Source organism: Telopea speciosissima, chromosome 9, assembly GCF_018873765.1.
Source record: "Telopea speciosissima isolate NSW1024214 ecotype Mountain lineage chromosome 9, Tspe_v1, whole genome shotgun sequence".
NCBI classification, from domain to species: Eukaryota; Viridiplantae; Streptophyta; class Magnoliopsida; order Proteales; family Proteaceae; genus Telopea; species Telopea speciosissima.
In genome coordinates, this window is record NC_057924.1 from 33,997,682 (window position 1) to 34,012,223 (window position 14,542).

Consider the following 14,542-nt stretch of genomic DNA (forward strand, 5'->3'; position numbering starts at 1 on the left):
ATAAGGGAATTCCAAGAATATGCTTTAGTGGATGATTTTCCCCTGTCTCGACGGTGGATCTTTCCTCGAGGACTTCCCCGTTCGCGGTCCACAATCTCGTGTGATGGCTTGAGTATTATGACCCAGTTCACGAGCGTACTCCACTCTTGGTTCTACACAAAGGTTCAAACCGGACCGGTGGTCGAGATCGCGTTTCAAACCGGGTTTTGGACACGGATTTAACACCCTATGTCTACACACACTCATTTATGATCTTGAAACTTTTAATTAGAACATATTTGTAAAGAGTAAATCGAGAGTTTACGCCAGACTACGGTTGGTGCGAAGCATCACGCTCTGATATCATGTTTTCACACCCCTATCCCAATAAAAGATGAAGTATAAGAAAGGGGGTGACTAGGACGACACGTATCATCCCAAATCTACTAGGATCATAGATACAGTGTCCCAATCCACAGTCTATGATCAATATTAAAAACATAATAGTATCAGAGTACGTAAACCCACGGAATAACTCATTTCAAGATAGATCGAAGTTAGCAGAAACGTAAATCAATTTAACATCAAATAGTTACAAGGTGTTCGTTGGCTACTGATAGCGTATACAATAGTTACAATTTTTCTATAACCATTAAGTAATTATTCCAAGGTATACACTGAGTTTGTACATGGCGAAGAATAGCATAAAGTAAAGAGTAAGATTATGCCCCAAGGGCACCATCCTTGAATGTACATCAACATTCAAGTCTAGCCACTAGCTCCACTCTATTTGCATCAAAAGGAGCACGTCAAGAGATTACCTGCATATCAACAAAAAGAGGTTGTGCAATGGGGTTAGCTCCACAAGCTAGTGAGAGAGCAAAGGGGAATGCACATACACATCACACACAAATACAAATAATTTATGATGCATGCTCATGTTAAATTCATTTTTCACTTGGCACACAATTCTAAGTCAGGTATATCCTACTATGATAACTCGGGAGACATTGTGGGTCACTTAACTTATCACCATAATGAAACTTCAATTATCATAAGGGAGCCTACGCTAGTCGAAACCACCAAAATCACCCAATGGTGGACCCCGATAGCCATCACTACCCCTGACCTGGCCTCTCTCCCCCACAGGCAACAGGTGCTCTGACTACCCAACATATAAATCCCTGTTGGTAAGGGTTGTAGCATAAGGGAACACAGATCCTAACCACAGATGTACTACATGTGAGTCCTATCATCCCGAGAGGTATTCCGGGTACATTAACATCCCTTTCCATCTAGTAGCCGGGTACTAGCACACCACGACACATACAGAGCAGAATGACACTCAATAATTTTCATAAACCTTTCTGGGTTCTGGTACCGGTACACCCGACACCAAAATCCCGATACAGTAATAAAGCTATTTACATTACCATATTTGAACCAGTCCACACAATTTAGATAAATAATGCAATTATACAAGATGCTTAGTAATCATATTATTAGCATGATAATGAATATTTACTGACTAGCAGACCCAAACAATCACCCAAAAACCCACTCATAATAATTTGGATATCATTCGATGCGTTAGATATGGATTGCCTTGATATACGTCCTCCTGTACAAGTTAGACGGCCTAAAGATGCAAGAACAAGTGTTAGAAGATGTGTGGAGGGGTCCTCTGCTGTGTCCCAAAGGTTAAAGTTGGGTTTTACAAAAGACAGCACGAACGGACTCACGGACGAAAGCAACAAGGTGAGTCCATCCCTAGCTCCATTCAGGCCAAAAGGTCAAAATGAGAGGGATGAATTCACGGACAGAACCTCACCATGAATCCATTCGTGCATCCGTTCAATCCTTGAGACATTCCCGAGAGGGAACAGAACCACAGACGAAACTAGTTGATGAATCCGTTCCTTGCTCCGCTCGAGCCAATTGCCAAAATGCATCGGAAGGATCCACGGACGGAACCACGACATTGGATCTATTCATGCATCCGTCGAGGTTCTTTCCAAGATTTCTAAGGATTTTCCTTTCTATCTTGGAACCTGGAGGTCACAAGGCTCTCAAAGTCAGATAGGGGAGTCATTAGCCTTCCTAGGGTCACTAGAACCTAGTCCCACCTCATGGGTCCAAGGTCACACAAATCCAACTCCTTTGGTCCAAATATGGGGTTTAGGATTTGGAAAGCCATAGGACAGCAACAATGGCTATAAATGGGCTGAGTGGAGCTATAATTAGGGGTAGTTCCTCATTAATGAAACCCCATCATGAGCTAAGCTCTACCTTGAGTCCCAAATGGAACCCTAGCTTAACCCATCCTTAGTAAAACCTCCCAAGACCCAAAATGGAGAAGGGGGGAGAGTTTAGCAGGATGAAAGCTTACCTGGATAAGTGGAGTCCAATCTCTAGCTTCAACCAGCCTTGAAGATCCTCCTTCCACTCTCTTCTTCCTCCCTTTTTCTTCTTTTCTTCTATCCTTGTTCGGACAGCAAGAGGGGAGGAGATAGGATAGCAAGGCTTCCTCTCTTGCTTCCCCTACCTCTTTCTTCCTTCCCCTCCCATTCCTCTTCCTTTCTCCTTCTTCTCCTCCACGGTTTGGCTTGGATGGGGAAGAAATGGGAATCCTTGAGCCAAACCCTCCTTTTTATAAAATGAAAATGGGCCTTAGGGCATGTTTGCCTAGGTCCTTAAACTTAAGAATTCCTTTAACTCAAGTTGGGCCTTAGGGCCAGTTTGGCTAAGGGTTTGAGCCCTTAGGTCTAACTAGTTAGGGGAGGTTTGGCTTAGCCTAAGGTTCTAAAATGTATTTTAGTCTAGGGCTTGTTTGGCTCAGTCCAATTAAAAGAAACCATTATTTATTTTAGTTAAGCCTTGTGGGCCCACTTTCATGGCCCAACAAATCAAGAAAGGGTAAAGGTGGGGGTCTATCATGTCCGAGGACATAGCCATCATATCCAAAACACGGGGATGCAGGCCCCACACAGGAAGAACAAATAAAAGTACAAAATAGCATGAACGGATCCATGGACGGAACCAGTATTAATTGTGAGTCCCTTCGTGACTCTGTTGCTGCTATAAGGGCTAAAAACACAAAGAAAGTTGTTGGTCTTTGACCCACACTTCCAAGACTTCGAAGGGGGTATGCATACTAAAATTTAGGGTTCAAGGCTTACCCATTGTGGGGTCCAATCACCCATCAAGGTGTGAATAAAATCCTTGTGTTCGAGCTTCCCCCTTGATTATTATGGTCCAAGGTTACAGATGTCAACCATTGGCATCATGGCAACACCAGTCAGTAAAAATTCAATTTGACCCTGGATATTAGGGTGTATTTCGGGTGCGGGCATAACACAAGGTGTCCTAAGAATGCCACTTGTTGTAGCTAGAATTCACACTTACTGAACTTGGCATACAACTGCTTCTCTCTCAAACATTGTAATACCAGACGGAGGTGGTCTGCAAGCCCTTCTTCACTCTTGGAGTAGATTATGATGTCATCAATGACGATAATGACATACTTAGCCAGGACATAATGGAATACCGGTTAATTAACTCCATGAAGGTTGTCGGGGCATTGGTCAGCCCAAAAGACATGACCAAGAATTCATGACCCTAGCGAGATCTAAAGGCTGTCTGGCTAATATCACTGTCTCTGATCTTCAACTGGTTGTACTCCGATCGGAGATCAATCTTTGAGAATACTCCAGCACACTGTAGTTGATCAAATAAGTCGTCGATCCTAGGCAAAGGGTACCTATTCTTAATTGTCAATTTATTGAGTTCATGGTAGTCCTTCTTCACAAATAATACTGGTGCTCCCCACGGAGTAACATTGGGTCTAATGAAGCCCTTCTTCAACAGGTCTTGAAGTTGTGATTGTATCTCCTTAACTCAGTCGGTGCCATCCTATAGGGGGTTTTGGACACTAGGGCTACATCCGGTATCAAGTCTATCATGAATTCCATCTCACGGTCCGATGACAACCATGTGAGGTCTTCCGAAAAGACATCCAAAAATTCTCTCATCATATTGATTTCTTTGAGTTGTTTGACCCTTGCCTCGACATCTATCATCGACTCCAAATAGCATTGACATCCTTCATTCATCAATTTTTGGACTTGCAATGTGGAGATAATCAATTTCTTGGGCTTCTTCCATTCGTTGCCCTTGAACTCAAACTCTACACCCTTCTTTGGTTTGAACGATATCTTCCTCTCTACACATATTAGATTAGCCCCATGTATGGATAACCAATCCATCCCAAGAATTACATCAAAGTCCTTCATATTTAGCTCTATCAAACGAGCCACCAATCCTCTATCATTTACCCAAACTTGATAAGGTTCATATATCCGATTGAGTTTGGCAACACTGCTAGTTGGTGTGGTAACCATCAAGCTTTGAGCCATTTGTTTTGGTTTAGATTTTATCTTCCCGGCAAATGATGGAGAGATAAACAAGTGAGAAGCCCCCGAATTGAACAACACATAAGCAGGTTGTGAACATATAGAAATCATACCAGACAGACACCAAAACAACCAATCATAATAATTAAAACCTACATCTATGTACCATCTTAAGGGTTGAGTGCGATACCTATGATGACACTCGGATCAGCCTGGGCCTCCTCATTAGTGATTGAGCAGACACGCCCTTCGATTTGATTGGTAGTTGGGGCAAGGAGAGCACGACCCGCTGTCCATGATTGGGGAGCCTTGGGAGGAAGAGTAGCAGTAGGACCTACCTGTCGGACAATCTTTAATCATGTGGCCAGTTTCATTACAATTATAGCATGTGAGAGTAAAAGTGCCATAATGGGGTACTGATGTTGTCTTAGGTGTCTGGGTTACCTCAGGTCAGTGGTACCGGACTGGGGACGTAGTGGTGTAGGACCCCCTATGGAATTTACTGGGCCCCTTGAAACTAGAAGAACCCATGGGCCTCTTGCCAGCTTGTATAGCCCTGTAGTTCTCCCTTTGTTGGTCTTCAATTATCTTGGCGGCTTAGACCACCTCTGCATATGTGGGATAGTTGTGCAGCACCACAGAAGTGCTGATACTGGGCCTAAGCCCCTTCTTGAACTTCCTTGCCTTGACATTGTCGGGCTTCTGGTGCTCTGGAGCAAAGTACAAGAGTTCTTCAAACAATTGCTGATAATCAAGGACTAATCTGGATCCTTGATACAAGTTCATGAACTCAACTTCCTTCTTGTCTCAGAAGTTTTGAGGGAATTAGTTTTGAAGAAAGACCTCAGTGAATTGGGCCCAAGTAGCATTGGGGTAGGTGGCCCAAAATTTCTCTTTGGAGGAACGCCACCAAGCATCGACGTCGCCTTGAAACTGGTACCGTGCACACCTTATCTTCTCCGCATCGCTACATTGAAGGACCTCAAAAATCCTCTCTAGATCTCGAACCCAATGAGCTGGGAGTAAAGTATCATTAGTCATCCGATTGAAAGTAGAAGGGCGGTGCTTCTGAAATTTCTCTGACAACTTGGAGGGTCGGCATAGGTCTAATGAATGGCACTCAGCTCAGAGAGGGGGGGTGAATCTGTGCTTATAAAATTTTTGTAAACTCTAATTATCATAATCAACACACAATCATATGGTCACCCTCCAATCACTAGAAAGTAGCTTGGTCTACCAGTGAACCACACCCACTCTGCAAGTAAGCACTTCAAATTAATATATCAAAACACAACACTAGCATATACATGGTTCGGCATAATGGCCTACATCCACGGAGCAATACCCCTTCACGGGTTTCATGCTGTGCTCAGCACTCCACTATTAAAAACCTTATTACACAGATTTAACACAGTTCCATATGACACAGGAACCACAGGAAATACTCCCACACACCTAACTGTATCAGTACAGTAGGCTTAAACACTTAAAATGAGTTTATGTGATCAACCCAAATTCCCAACACTCATAAATACATCAATCTTACTCCCCAACAAGACTCAATGATAAGAACGGGAACTTGAATAAAAAAACTACCTCAAGAATGAAGTAGAACTACAACCACCATCAATGCACTGGACATCAGTAGCTATCACGCCCCCATTCCAATAAGGAATATAATAATATATAAAGGGGTGACTGGGATGATACACATCATCTCAAACACTACCATGATCACAGCCACAGTGTCCAATCCACAGTCCTAAACTAACATCAATATCACATCAATATCAGAGTGCAGAAAGGAAGTAAATATTACATTCGAAATCATCAATGTACAAGCAAAAGCGTTTAAAAGTTAGTAGTTATAGTATTTTCAACCAGCTAATGGCACTATAGTGTTCTGTTGTCGTCATCGACTAACCATGACATAACTACACAAAAATACAGTATAACATGAATGTTTATACAAGGCACAAGGCCCAAAAGTAAACAAAAGGGGACCATGTCCCAAGAATCACAATGGCCCATAGGCACAATCATCACACAGGCATCCATCTCCATGTTCCTCGATCACAGTCTCTGGATCCCCAATGCCAATATCATCATATCCCGAGGGTTCTACCTCGAGACCCGCAAGACAGCTAATACCTGTAGAATCATCTAAAAAGATTATGTACACGGGGGTTAGCTCCCTTAAGCCAGTGAAGGGATGCGGATGCACATACACACAATGTCACAAATAGTCCATGGTGCATGCTATTATTAATCAATTTACCAACTAACACACAATGCTAAGTCCATAGGTATATGCTACTATGGTAATTCGGGAATACACTGTGATCCCTTCCTTTCGATGCCACAGTGTAACCTCAATTACCACAATAGAGTCCGCGTTGGTCATAGTCATCACCACCCAGAGGAAGACCCCGATAACCATTACTACCCCTGACCTGGCCTCTCTAACTCTCCACAGGTTTCAGGTGCTCTGGTCACCCAACACCTAAACTCCTGTTGGTAAGGGTCGTAGCATAGGGAACGGAGTCCTAACAATAGATATACTACATGCTTCCTATCGTGTCAAGAGGAATTTTGGGTGTATCAATGTCCCATTCCATCTAACACCCGGGTACCAGTACAATATGGCTTATACAGGCCATCATGACATGCAAATAACAGTTCTCATTCCTAGGCCCTAGTGCTGGTTTGACCCAACATCGAAACCCACATGCCAGCATAATTAGAATCCCATCGCATGCCTTTCATAATCCATATCGTCAGTATCCAAAAGAGATAAATGCAATAATGCAAGCATGATCATGATGTATGCAAGCAATATAAATAAATGCATAGATGTATATAGGCAAACCCAAACAAAGCCTAAACCCACTCACTTATCGTCCATGTATTGTTTGATGCATTTGATTCAAATTGCCAAGATACACGCTCCCCCATATCAATTAGGTCACCTAAGGTTGCGTGAACATAGTTAGATAGTGTAGGAGGGGTCCCAAGGGGAGTCCCCCAAAATATTTCTTGATTTCATTAAGTACAGCACAAATGGATTTAGGGGCGGAGGTAGCATGGTGAGTCCGTCCTTGGATCCGCCTAGGCATTTAGCTCCAAAAGGTGGAACAGAACATCGGGCGGAAGCACTCGGGTGGTTCCATCCGTCCGTCTGCCCACAACTGAGACCAAACTGAGAAGAACAGAACATCGGATGGAGGCACTCCTGTGGTTTCGTCCGTTGTTCTGCCTATGCCTGAGGTCCGATTGGGAGGTACGGAACCACGAGCAGATTCACTACTTGGATTCGTTCATTGTTCCACCAAGTATGTTGGCCATTTACATGGAACGAAACCATGGATGGAAGCACAATAACTGGTTATGTTCGAGGCTACACAGATATTTCAAAGTCTTTCTTCTCCCAGCCTTTTTTCCTTGAGATCCATTAGTCCCAAGGGCAAGGAGGGGGTGTCCTAAGCCTTCCTAGGGTCACCATGGTCCTAACCATCCCCTGATTCTAAGGTTCACAAACACTTGGCTGCCATTTAACTATTTTTAGGGAGACCACTGATCAGCAATAGGTTGCTAATTAGGGTTCCAATAGGGCTTCAGTTGGGTGTAGAACCCAATAGTGGGGTACCATAGTTCATCAAGTCCATAACCTTGGGTTTCAAGTGGAACCCCATGAAACCCATGCTTAAGAAGATTCCCAAACCCAAAAATAGAGTTAGAGGGAAGAGAGGAAGATGGAATGAGGGCCTACCTCAATCAATGTGGAGGTTAGGGTACCCACCACCAATCGATCACTTGGCCTTGTCCCTTTTTCCCCTTCTCAACCTTCCTTCAATGCTCCAGCCCAAGCTCCCACGTTTTAGTTTGTATGTTGGGTTGAATGCGCCGTAAAGGCTTGCCTTTATTACTAACTAAATGGCCATAAGACCTTGTTTGGTTTCCTATAAGTCATAACACTCATTTTCACTTAGGTTTAGCCTTGTAGGCCTGCCCGTATGGCCCAATAGGTAGGTGAAGGCCAAGGGTGGGGCCTACCACACTTGGGGACAAGGACACTATGTCTAGAGTGTGGGGCTGTGGGTCCCATGCACCAAAATTACTATAACACCCTTTACAGCTCGAACGAAAGATCGAATGGACTCACCAGTTGTGGTTCCGTTCATGCTTCTGTTCCTGCTGTCACGGCTGGATAAGCCAAGAATTGTCTTGGGCTTTGACCCACACTTCAAGGGCTTCGAGGGGGGTCCAACCATGTGAGTATTGGGATAAGGACTATGTCATGCCCCCATCCCGATGTAAGATATTTTATCACATAGGGGGTGACTGGGACAACACACATCATCCCAATACCTTTAGAATCACAGATACAGTGTCTTGAGCCACAGTCCATCCTATCATCAATTGTGATAACAGCAAGGAATGCACCTAAATGGAATAAATCGTTTCAATCACAGATTTAGTGAAAGTGAAAATAAATTAAATCATGTGAAATTATAGAGCATCGGTCCTCTAATGATAACACATAGTACACTTTCCATATATGCAACCATTCAATCTCTCCTATAATTAACATACAATTTATACATGATTGTGGATGAATATAGAAATTAAATAATAAATAATTACCCTAAGGGCACCATTCTTGGGTGTACATCTACATCTAAGTCATAGCCACTAGGTCCACATTCGCATCCAACGGTGCTCATCAAGAGTAGTACCTCCTACATGTAAACTAAAAAGGGGTTGCGCAATGGGGTTAGCTACACTAGTTAGTGAGGGAGCAAAGGGGAATGCACACGCATACACACAAACAGTTTCAATAACAGAATGATGCATGCTAATGTTAGATTCATTTTCCACCTAGCACATAAATTCTACAAGTCAAGTGTATGCTACTGTGATAACTCAGAAGACACTGAGGGTCACTTGACTTATCGCCCCAATGAAACCTCAATTATCACACGGGAGCTTACGCAGGTAGAAACCATCAGGTCACCTAGTGGTATACTCCGATAGTCATCACTACCCCTATCCTGGCCTCTCCCACCTCCACAGACCACAGGTGCTCAAACTATCCAACACATAAACCCCTGTTGGCAAGGGTCATAGCATAAGGGAGCAAGCATCATAGCCATAGATATACTATATGCAAGTCCTATCATCCCGAGAGGTATTTTGGGTGCATCAACGTCCTATTCTATCTAGTACCCAGATAACAGCACGGCACGGCACATACAGATCAAGATGGCATATAATAGTTTTTATAATTAAATAAATTGGGGTCCTGGTATCAGCACACCCGACACCATAGCCCAATACAATGGTGAGAATAATATCACAATCATAACAGTTCACATTTGAAATAATTAATGCAATGCGCACAATGCTTATATTTAAATAATAGCATGCTTAAGATTTGCTTAATATATATATTCAAACCCAACAAAGTTACTCAGAACCCACTCATCGAACTCGGGTGTCACCCGGCGTGGTTGACATGAATCTCACCAGTGCACTAGCTATCCATCGAGTTGGGTAGCCTAAAATACAAAAGCATTCATTAAAGCATGTATAGAAGGGTCCCACGCTAGGCCCCCAAGGTTAAAATCAAGTTGTAACCAAGACAGCATGAGCGAACTCACGGACGATTGCAGCAGAGGTGAGTCCATCTCTGACTCCGTTCAGGCCAAAAGGTAAAAACAGAGGGAGCGGATCCACGGACGAAACTTCTTACTTGGATCCGGTCGTGCATCCATTCGACTTCTGAGACACTCCTGAGAGCGAGTGGACCCAAGGGTGGATGTGTTTCCTTAGTCTGCCCCTACATCCGGTCGATCCCTGAGACATACCCAAGAGTGAACTGCCCCCGGGCGGATACAACAGACTTGAGTCCGTTCCTTCATCCGTCCAGGACAATTCACAGGGATTACACTGGGCAGACTAACGAGCGGTACCATGATTGGTGGATCTGGTCGTATGTCCATCGGCAGTCTCTTCCAAGATTTCAAAGGGCTTCTTCTCTAGCTTGGAACTTGGAGCACCCTAACACTTCAGGGTCATGGAGGGGGTGTCTAATTGTCACTCTCCTATCCCAAGCTTACGCCATAAGCACGGTCAAGAGGGTGATTAGCATAACACACGTCACCCCAATACCTACTAGGATCAATGACACAGTGTCCCAGTGCATAGTCACCACCCAAAGGCCCACCCAAATAAATAACATTTGAGTAAATAGGAATAAATATTTTCCTCAACGTCAGAGTTATAAAGAGCGGAAGCATTATATTACATAAGTAGTAATAATTACTGTCGATACTAGTTGACCAAGACATAACTACTCAAAATACTAGTAAGTTAATACAGTAAATGGTTTTAATGGGCACAACGCCCCCAAAAGCATCAAAAGGTGGGGACAACGCCCCAACAACATCAGTGCCCATAAGCACAGTCATCACAAGGGCAACCATTGCCATGTCCCTTTAACACATACTTCAGCTCCTCTATGCCAACACAATTATACTCCGTTGACTGTACATCTAGGCCGGCCAAATAACCATCACCTGCATCAGAATATAAAAGTTGTGTACACAGGGGGTTAGCTCCACTGAGCCAGTGAGGGGAAAGGGGAGTGCACAAACATACAATCACACATAGTCCATGATGTATGAAATGTTAAATCCATGTTTTCCACCTAACAAGCAGTCTAAGTCATGGTATATGCCACTATGATAACTCGGGAGACATTGAGGGTCACTTATCCTATCGGCCCAGTGAAACCTCAATTATCACAAGGGACCTGCCCTGTAGAAGCCATCATGACCACCCAATGGCAGACTCCAATAGCCGTTAGTACCCCTGACCTGGCCTCTCCCACCTCCAGAGACCTCTGGTGCTCCGACTATCCAACACATAAACCCCTGTTGGCAAGGGTCGTAGCATAAGGGAGTATAAACCCTAACCATAGATATACTACATGCAATCCAATCATCGCGAGAGGTATTCCGGGTGTATCAATGTCCCATTCCATCTAGCACCCTGGTACTAGCACGGCACGACAGATATAGACCAGGATGGCAATCAATAATAATAAGAATTTCAGGGGACCCGGCACCGTAACCCGATATAACAACGTAAAGCATCAAATCAATATTTCATCAATCATATCCGACATGGTTTTATATGCAAAAGAAACATGGTAAGAATGAATGCAAGCACATAAACCATTATATTTTCCCTATAATTACATCTATATACGTATATGTTAAACCTAATCATCACCCAAAGCCCACTCACCGCTTTCTTGTTTGGAGAAGTTTGGTCAAGTGCATGCACTCCCGTATAGATTCTAAGGTCTGAGAATGCATGAAAGTAGCATTAGAAGCATATAGGTGGGTCCCACAAAGGGTCCCAACAAATTAAATGAAGTTTGGGTCGAGACAGTAGGAGCGGATGAAGGAACGGAGTCAGACGGGTGAGTCCGGTAATTGATCCGTCTAGGTCATGCCCAGACAATATATGGAACGGACTCATAGGAGGATGCGAAACATGGATCCGCTAGTGCATCCGTCCCAACCCTGAGACACACTCGAGTGCAACCTAAGCATTCTGGGTTTCGGACGGACTCATTTTAGGTGGGTCTGCTGGTAACTCCACCCAGAGGAATAGGCAGGTTAGGCTGAACGGACTAACGGACGGATACACGATAGTGAGTTCAGTCATTTGTCTGCTGCCCTTCCTTTAAAAAGCTATGAAGACCATCACCTCAAGCCCTTCATTCATGGATCCTTAAGGGTCTTGGGGTTGGGGAGGTGAGCTCAGACCTTCGTTGGGGGTCCAATACATATGGCTCTCCAAGGAGATAAGGGGATTTGAGGGATTTAGGTCCATCCCCAAGGTTCTTCCCAAACCCAAGCTAGGTTTAGATGCTTGAACAACAACAAGGTCATTCAAAGCCAGGGATGCATTGAGAACAAGAAATGTGAGTCTCAAAGGGCATTAACTAGGGTCTATTGGGTTTCTATAAGAAATCTTCAAACATCGGACCGATCTTAAGGGTTTCTCCCAACTTTAAAATGGAAGAGAGAGGGAGGGAGGTAAAGATGCCTACCTCAAGGATGGATCAATCAATGCTCCCACAGCTCCAACATTTCAGGTAGGTAGAGAAGTAAATGAGACTTGAGGGATAAGTCGTAGTTTTAAGACTAATCTCCCATCTAGGGTCTGTTTGGTTTTAGGCCTTTAAGGTTAAAACTCATTAAGTGGTTTATTTAGCCAATGGGCCCACCCAAATGGCCAACTCACAAACCAAGGAAACCAAGAATGAGACCAACCTCGTCCAAAAGCTAAGATAGGGTGTCCGAGGCACGGGGTGTGGGTCCCACATAAGGAAAATAGACAGGGTCCAAAGGTAGTACGGGTAGACTAACTAGTGGATTTAGTCTTGGTGAGTCCGCTCGTATGTCCGTTGTTGCTATAAGGACAGAAACCTAAGAAAATCGATCGGGCATTGGCCCACACTTAAAGGTCAACTAGAGTAGGGTACAATATCATTCATAAGGTCAGTGTCTTACCCCTCGGCCATCACGGCGTGTCCTTCGTGATTCCGAATAGCTTCCCGATCACGATACTAAGCTCATCGCCAAAGGAGGCATCTAACTGTGGGGACACAGGGAATGCCTTTCGGTACTCCTCACTTTGTGGACTCATTCTAGGAGGATGATCGATAAAATCACCATCGATAAATCTTCCCCATTTCCGGTTAAGGAACCTCTCCTCCACCGGTAGGCCCGTTAATTGGTCAATGACCTTGTGGCTAGGTTTGACCACAAGTGAAAACAACTCGCCAGCATACACGGCAACAGAATCTACAAGTCACACAAGAGAAAAATCATCATTAAATAGTAAATCCGGGCATAAGTGTAACATCCTCCCCATCTTACAAAAATTTCATCCTCAAAATTGTCGTACCTTGTAGGAATCCCAGGGAAGGGTACTTTGCTCAAATTTCCACTTCGGCTTCTCAGGAGGCTTCTTCTTCTATATGGTTGCACCACTTCACCTTCACATAATGAATAGGTCGATTGTGGAGATTTACTACTTTACTATCCAAAATCTTCTCTGGCTGTTCTTTGTAAGACATATCTGCTGCCAGCTCTGGTGGTTCCTGAGATAGAACATGACTGGGGTCATGCACATACTTCCGCAATATAGACATATGGAAGACGTCATGCATGCCAGCCAAGGATGGTAGAAGCGCCAACCGATAAGCCACCAGTCCAACCTTTGCAAGAATCTCGTAAGGTCTAATATATTTTGGGCTTAGCTTGCCCTTCTTGCTGAACCACATCACACCTTTAGTAGGCAACACTTTGAGAAATACTTTGTGACTGATGAGGAACTTCAGATCCTTTTGCCTTTGGTCTGCATAGCCCTTCTGCCTAGACTGGACAGCTTTAATTCACTCTCGGATCAAATCTACCTTCTCACAGGTTACTTGGATCAGTTCCAACCCAAGGATGCACCGCTCACCTACTTCGTCCCAATATAATGGAGTATGGCACTTCTTCCCATACTGTGCTTTAAAGGGTGCCATCCTAATAGTAGCTTGGTAACTGTTATTATAGGCAAACTAAATAAGTGAAATGTGCTCATCCCAGTTGCCTTGCATATCGATGGCACAAGCTCGAAGCATGTCCTCCAAAGTCTGTATTATCCTTTTCGACTGACTGTCGGTCTATGGATGGAAGGTAGTGCTAAAGCTCAATAGGGTACCCACAGCTCTCTGGAATCCGCCCCAAAACTTGGACATAAACCTGGGATCCCGATCCGAGACAATACTAACTGGAACTCTGTGTAGGCAAATCAGATTAACAATGTACAAGCGGGCTAATTTATCCATAGAATAGGTGATTTTGATTGGGATGAAATGGGCAGTCTTCATCAACTTATCCAAAATAATCCATATAGCATCAATGCCCCTAGGTGTACGGGGTAATCACGTGATGAAGTCTATAGTGACATTCTCCCATTTCCATTTCGACACGAGCAATGACTATAATAGGCCATGGGGTCATTGTCTATTTGCTTTCACTTGCTGACAAGTGAGACACCGGGCCACATATTCACCTACATCC